Raw genomic sequence first — 8,380 nt, 5'->3', positions numbered from 1 at the left:
AAGACACTGGTTGGGCCAGGGAGGAGGGCAGAAAGAGAAGCAGTGGAAGAGGCCCTGGACCATGGGAGGTAAGAAGAGGGACGCACAAGATGCTGAACTCATGGGGGGGGGAGTGGTGCCAAAGGTCAAGGGGGTGTAGGGAGAGATGCAGTGGAATAGACATTGGACCCAGGTGAGTGAAGGAGTGGAAGAGATGCCGGCACTTCTGGGCTACAGCACCAGGGACAAAAAATGACTTTTCTATTGCTGATCTTGAAGGTCTGCCAGCAGCTTCCCTAGCCATTGAAATAGTGGTCAGGCTGGCTGAAAAACAGCCAGTTGACAACCCTATAGATTAGTGGAATGTACTCGTTTTAGTATCCCAGATGGCTAGAAGATAGAGCCCCCTTGAGGACCACCCTCCCAAAAAGCACCATCCTTCTTCATCAAGCCCTGACAATCATACTAGAACTCAAAACACCCACCAGACCTGCACATATGTGAGGGAGGTAGAAGCTCTGCACACCTTCAGCAGCATGGAGGCTACTATCGTAAAGTATCCGTTCTTTGTCAAACTGTGTCTGTCAATGACCAAATCATACACCAAAAGGGATCCAGATTCTCCATGAGTATGAGACCTTGACTCACAAGTCTGGTCCCTGCAGAAACCATAGTGGCGCCCCACTAATAGATTCACTAGATCCACATTACCCCCCCCCCCCCAAGACCACAGTAGTCTTCTACTTTTTTTAAAGATGAAGTCCAGAATTAAGTGAAGCTGGGGGGGGGGTGGAGATAGTGATATTTTTATTGGGTTTTTTTTAGTTTATTTATTAGGATTTATTTACTCCCATTTTGAAGGAATTCACTCAAGGCGGTGTACAGTAAGAATAGATCAAACATGAGCAATAGGCAATTACAGCAGTAAAAGTATTCAAATAACAATACAAAGTATGGCATATTATACTACTTACAATGTCAACACAATATGTAATAGAACATTTTAATTGATAGTGAAGGGTAAAGTAAAGATGTAACATATAGATAGGTAAGAGAGTAAGAAGAGGTAGGCAGTAAGGTGACTGATTTAAAGAAAGTTGTACATGAGGTCAGGCAGATGATTAAATATTATCTCAGCTAGGGTAGACAGGTCCTGCTGCAGTATGTGCAGCCCGAGTCACTCCTTGTGTGTGTGTGAGAGGGACTAACAAGTTAGTTACTTCTTTCATTAAAGGCCTGGTTGAAGAGCCAAGCTATACAGGGAGTAGATACAGAAAAGCATAGAACACATAACAGCGTGAAAAAGAAACAGCTGGGGGGGGGATATGATTCGGGTCTACAAAATCCTGAGTGGTGTAGAATGGGTAGAAGTGAATTGATTTTTCACTCTTTCAAAAAGTACAAAGATTAGGGAACACCCAGTGAAATTACATGGCAATATTTTTTAAACAAATTGAAGGAAATATTTTTTCACTCAATGAATAATTAAGCCTTGGAATTCGCTGCCGAGGATGTGGTAACAGTAGTTAGCGTATCTTGGTTTAAAAAAGGGTTGGACAAGTTCCTGGAGGAAAAGTCCTTAGATGGACATGGGAGAAGTCACTGCTTGCCACAGGATTGGTAGCATGGAATGTTGCTGCTAATTGGGTTTCTGCCAGGTACTTGTGACCTGGATTGGCCACTGTTGGAAGCAGGATACTGGGTTAGATGGACCATTGGTCTGACCCAGTATGGTTATTATGTTCTTATGTTCCTTACTAATTACTGTCCCCCTCAAGGTAGGGACCCTTTGGAACCATGCTGCCACTACGCCAGCCCAGCAAGAGAGACCCATAGATCTGCATCAGGGCACACCCCCTTGCTCAATCAAAGGAAAGAGCCATTGCTTAATCCCCAAGAGTTTATGCCAGATAATGCACTGAACCTGGGATACCTGGACCATAACCCAGGTATCCCAGGAGCCTGACCCTAAGATCTCCTACTGCACCAATCCTGATTGCAACTATCTGCTGGATGCAGAATACTAGGAAGTACCAGACCTGCACGAATCCTTTTGCTTGTAGTGATGTCACTGAAAATCAGTGTTCTCTGTCTCCATCTGCTGGTTGGGGAGCACAACCCATTAGTATGGACTGATCTAGCAGGAAGATAAGGAAAAATCCCTTTACAGACACTAATAGATCTGCACAGCCTTTTCTATTGTTGTCACTCCTTAATATGCAGTCAATAAACTCCCCCCCCCTGCCCCCACCCCAAACACTTCCAGTGGTGAGAAGTCAGCATAATCTATATTATTATACAAACCATGGAAGCTACATTCCTGCCTCTCAGGTTACTCTTCTCTATATAATGGAAGCAAAACATACACAAAATCCAAATTCCAGTAATCTTATTTTGACATATCACTACTTTTGTTGAAACCTGACAAAAAAGGCAGCTTCTACTAAATATGACAAGGTATAGAATATTTAAATAATTCTTAAATTAAAGGGTTTTAGATGCATCCCAGACTGCAATTCAGCTTTTGCTGAAGGCTAAATCAATATTTTTACAGTTCTAAATATAATAAAAGTAGATTAAACTGTGTTGCAAGTAGTCCCTAGCCAGATTTGAAATACCACACCATCGCAAATAACTTAGAAAGAAATCATTAGAAGTGAGATATGAAGCACATCTCAAACAATAAAGCATGTCCTGTCCACCCCAGATGAAGCAGTAATAAGGGAAGCAGTCCAGCATTTTAGATTTTCTGTCTGATACCAGAATTATTACGGTAAGGAGATGGATTGAGTTCCCTGGAGGCACACAGGACAACCTGATTGGCTAGTTGTGATTGTGCAGTAATATCCAGTAAAGAGACAGATTGTGACTTCATTAGCTTGATCACTCAGTTGCTGTCAGCTTTTAATTAAAACTGTAATATTATCCATTTCATGGCAATAAAACACCCCGGGGCTTCAAATAGATGTATGAAAGAACAGACATCATGCCCAAAATGCTTTATGTATGCCTCCTCTTTCTGTCTTCAGGACAGCACAGGTTGCACAGCTGCATCTGGGAGGGGAAAGATGGAGAAATGCTTTTAAGTGCAAGAAGTCTTTGGATTTTAGGTCTGATAAAGCCAAGTGTGGGCTAGTCAGGGCTTTCTGATCCTTCTTCTCTCCTGTTGCATTCTGGTAATTCTGTTTCTTGCCTAGGAATGATGTCACACTGTAGTCCTGTATAATCAGGTTCTGCTAATTGTTCATGAGATCTCCATTTTTCCAGCTCTATTTTATTTTGTTACATTTGTACCCCGCGCTTTCCCACTCATGGAGCTTACATGGGGCAATGGAGGGTTAAGTGACTTGCCCAGAGTCACAAGGAGCTGCCTGTGCCTGAAGTGGGAATCGAACTCAGTTCCTCAGTTCCCCAGGACCAAAGTCCACCACCCTAACCACTAGGCCACTCCTCCACTCCAATGGGCTAAAAGGTTAATAATCAAACCACCTGCATTTGTGCAAGACCCACTGGTACTTTGATCCACAAGGTTTGCACCAGTAATCAAAAGTCCACTCAGGCTTTAGTTTTATTGCCTGTAGATATATGGTATTCAAAAATTGCATTTGCTTGCATGTAATTTTTCCATTGCATGGTTATCTAAAACTTCCTACATACTTCTGATTTGTCCTCAGTATCACCTCTTTGCTGAGTGGGTAAAAAGTAGGTATCTTGTCAAACAATGCACACGTTTACCGGCTGACAGGCTGAGCAATAATCAAAGCACCAAAATTCACAAGTAAAGTGCTATTTTACATGCAGGATTATTGACTCTGAGATCAAAGGTCCAGGATGTTTATTAGCATCAAAAGATGCATTTTATTTCCTTAAGCTTAAAATATACTTACCAAGGAGCTCATTTTCAAAAGAGAAAAACGTCCAAAAAGTGATATAAATCTGCATTTTGGAAGTTTTTCTCACAAAAACATCCAAACTGGTATTTTCAAAACCAATTTCTAGACGTTTTTCTATGAAGTCCATCAGAAATGTGTTCAAATCACAAGAGGGTGTGTAAAGAGCATGTTAATTGCGGGATCTAGGCGTTCATAACACTTGGACGTTTTTCTGCAATAATGGAACAAAACAAAAACATCCAGGGCTATAAGTCTGATGTTTTGGTCTAGACATGTTTTATTAATGAATAAGCCACAAAAAAGAGCCTTAAATGACCAGATGACCACTGGAGGGAATCAGGGATGACCTCCCCTTACTCCCCCAGTGGTCATTAACCCCCTCCCAATCCCCCCCCCCTAAAAAATGTGATTAAAAACATTACGTATCAGCCTTTATTCCAGCCTCAGATGTTATACTCAGGTCCATTAGAGCAGCATGCAAGTCCCTGGAGTAGTCTAGTGGTAGTTTCAGTGCACTGCAGACAGGTGGACCCAGGCCCGTACCTCCTCCTACCTGTTACACTTGTGGTGGAAGCTGTGTGCCCTCCAAAACTCACCAGAAACCCACTGTATCCACATATATAAGGTATACAGTTGGGGGGGGGGGGGGCTCAGCAGCCAAGATAAGACAGCAACGGTGAGATGTGTACCTGGGAGCATTTATTTGAAGTCCAGTGTAGTGCCCCCTAGAGTACCCCATTGCTCTCCGGGGATGTCTATGTGGCCAGGCTACTAAGAATGTTGGCTCCATCTGTATCCCAATGGCTTGATTTTGTGTTTTTGGATTTTTTTTTGAAAAATGAACCAAAAAGATAAACACGTAGAGCACAAAAACATCTAGCAAAGAGCCATTTAAAAAAAAAGGATAGATGTTTTTCTGTTTTGAAAACGGCTATATTTGCCACTTGAATTTTGGACGTTTTTAGCAAAACATAAACATTGTATCGAAAATGCCCCTCTAAGGGTCTGATTATATAACAGAGAGCTCATCTTGGGAATCTAAAAGGCACCTGTGTATCTTTACAAAATAAGCACCCAAATCTAGCTCCCAACAGTAGAAAATGCCAACTCAAACATTTAGACCTGCTCTGAAAAAGCGTAAATGTGTTCACGTACTCTATGCGTGAATATGCATCTTTCCAAAAGAGTGTTCACACTTTTAACAACATTGTTCCCAAAATATAAATTAAGTATAACCAAAATACCACCAAATGAACAATGCTGCACATGACACAGGAAATGAAAATTTGGGGGCTGCCCATCCCTAGTCCCTATAACGCTCCAAAGAACCTATTTCAGTAAAGCTGGATTTTTGTTTCCTCAGACGATATGCAATTAGGACACTTTTTGAAATGAAAGCATCTTTATATGCTGGAGAAACTTTTATTCCCGTGAATTCTACAAGTGGAGTATATGGAGGAGCAGCCTAACAGTTAGAGCAGCAGGCTAAGCACTAACAATACCAGAGTTAGTTTATTTAAAATGTTTATAGGGAAGGGGACGATATACCGCCTTTCTGTGGTTGCAATCAAAGCAGTTTGCATATTATATACAGATACTTATGTTGTACCTGGGGCAATGGAGTGTTACGTGACTTGCCCAGAGTGACAAGGAAATTGAGCTGTGAGATTGGTTGACAAATACCAGTAAATATGACCACATCACACCCCATCTCGAGTGAACACTGGTTGACCATCACCCACTGTATTATGTACAAGCTTCTATTCTTGATCTTTAAAGTACTGCACTCTGGTCAACCACTTTATTTATCAACAGCAGTCATACCATACACTTCAGTTAGGAGTCTTCATTCATCAGATCAGAACTTACTATTTGTTCCTTCATTAGGGCAGATTCACTTTGATACCATTCATTCAAAACTTTCATATTAACGGTCCAAAATCATGGAACTCATTGCCACTTTACCTTCATCTGCAACATAACCTGGACAAATTCAAGTCTTGATTGAAGACATTTCTTTTTCAAGATGCCTTTCCTGGTACTGGATGAGTTGGACTATGTATATATGCTCTCCTGAGAATCTGCTTTCCTTTCACCTCCCTTGTCCTATCTTAACCCCTCTTTTCTATTTCCTACTGCAATTGTAGTTCCTTTCCTTGCTTTACTGTTTTGTGAATTTGTGAACCTTCTAGATGGCTTGTACTATTGGTGCAATATATTAAGTAAACCTAAACTTGAAACTTAACCCCCTTCATCCAGTGCACCTGCAATGAACTACCACCTCACAATGCTTCATCTAGTACAGGCTTATCTGGGTTCAGTCCATGAGGACCACAAACCAGAGGTGTTGCTAAGGGTGGGCCCAGGCCCACCCAGTAGCAGCATACCTATGATGTGGCTGGCAGGGATCCCCAAGCCCCACCAGCCAAAAACTCCCCCAACTGTCCCTGCATACCTTGTAAATAGCAGATCTTCGCCTGCAGCGAGCAGCAACTGATACACATACTGTTTGCAACAGCCCCACAGCCTTTCCTCTGATGTATTCCCACCTATGTGGAAACAAAGTTGCATCAGAGAGAAGGCTGTGGGGCCAACATGAGCAGTATGTATTAGTTACTGCTCACTTCCGGTGAAAATCTGCTACTTAAAAGGTATGCAGGATGGGGGGGGTGTTTGAGAGACCATATGGCATGCAGGTGAGAGACGAAGAGGGGCATAATCGAAAGGGGCACCCAACTTTTCTTGAGGATGTCCTTGCTGGACGACCCAGCGAAGGGGTGGGGAAACTCATATTATCGAAACAAGATCGGCGTCCATCTTTCGTTTCGATAATACGGTCAGGAACGCCCAAATCGCAAAATTTAGGTCGACCTTAGAGATGGTCATCCCCGATTTTTGGCCATAATGGAAACTGAGGACGCCCATCTCAGAAACGACCAAATCCAAGTTGTGGGAGGAGCCAGCATTCGTAGTGCACTGTTCCCCCTGACATGCCAAGACACCAACCGAGCACCCTAGGGGGTACTGCAGTGGACTTCACAAATTGCTCCCAGGTGCATAGCTCCCTTACCTTGGGTGCTGAGCCCCCCCCCCCCCAAACCCACTCCCCACAACTGTATACTTGCAGAAAAGAAGAACAGCAGCAACAATTGATTCCTAAAAGGGAAGCATGGCTACTGTAGATGTATGCACCAATAAGGAAAGAGTTCCCAGGAGGATGAAACTTTACATGATGCTGCAGAAACAATCAAGCCAGGAGCAAAATGTCGAGTTGAAATGAAAGTAGAGATGACAGCCATAGACAAACAAACAACAAAGTAGGCCAACAAACAGTAGTCCCATGTATGTGAAATAGAATGACTGTCGCCCTGAGTCTGCAGCTAAAGCTGTCACTGCTGAAGCAATCCCTGTGGCTGTTGAACAAGGAGACATTCTTGAGAATGCTACACCCAAAATAAAAGCTATGCCTAACACTGGCCCAGCTGAAGCCTCCCCCGTGCCTGCAGCACAGAAGGAATAGCAAAGGTACCAAGGCCTGCAGCCCATTTGTGGATGTTGGAGCTGAAAGCACTGCAGCTGATCCCACGATGGAAACCACTCATGTGTCATCAGGAAGAAGCAACAAGGAAGGGAGGTATAAATGTTTCAGCAGGGAACAATGATGAATTACCACTTCTGGTACCACGGATGTCCTAGAGTAGATAAGGCAGATGCTGCCACGCAGATGAGAGTGTTGAAACAGTACACCATCACCAACAGTTGTCACAGCACCTCAAGAGGCCAGAACCACTAGGGCAGCAATGAGAGCTGCCCCTGCATACCACAAGGCCACAGCCACCGTAGAACCCAAGAGGCTTCCACAGTCTAGCATATGGACCTGTATCCAACGACAATACCAGTCCAGCACAGCCTAAGTATATACCGGTAATGCTCAGTACAGAAAATGTTAGATACGCAAGCCGTGGTAATGCCACCACTGTCAGTCCATGAATCAAAATAAATGCTGAAATTGTGCACCCCAGAAGAGATTCCATTGTTGAAAAAACACAGCACATGAGATATGAATGTACTGCACCAAAACAACCAAAGTTATCACTAGGCAATACCAGAGGTAAACACACCGCCATACATGGGGATACAGACGTTGTGCAGCCCAGCAATATGAAAGTGCCGCCAAGGTGCACTTGAACTACAAACTGCTGCCTACATGCACTACCTATAAGGGGGTGGGGGGAGCGGGACAGAAAGGAACACAGCCCCTGAAACTCATTCAGAGACTAGCTAGGTCTCATTACTGAGGAATCAGCCCCACAATCCTGCTCTGCCCAGGACCCACTGGAGAATTGCAGTAGGAAGTGTATTGCTCTGGTATTGCAGCCTGCTCACTTTAATCACCACAGACTGCTTGGAAAATATACTACAGATTCTTTTAGATTTGTACTGGGTAAAAAAAACTCTATTTGCACTTTAATTGGAGAGTGTATAAGTCATTATTATTCCAACTACAC

Source organism: Microcaecilia unicolor, chromosome 13 (genome assembly GCF_901765095.1).
Source record: "Microcaecilia unicolor chromosome 13, aMicUni1.1, whole genome shotgun sequence".
Taxonomy (NCBI): domain Eukaryota; kingdom Metazoa; phylum Chordata; class Amphibia; order Gymnophiona; family Siphonopidae; genus Microcaecilia; species Microcaecilia unicolor.
The sequence above is the reverse complement of the archived record's forward strand: the minus strand, read 5'-3'. Positions refer to the sequence as shown.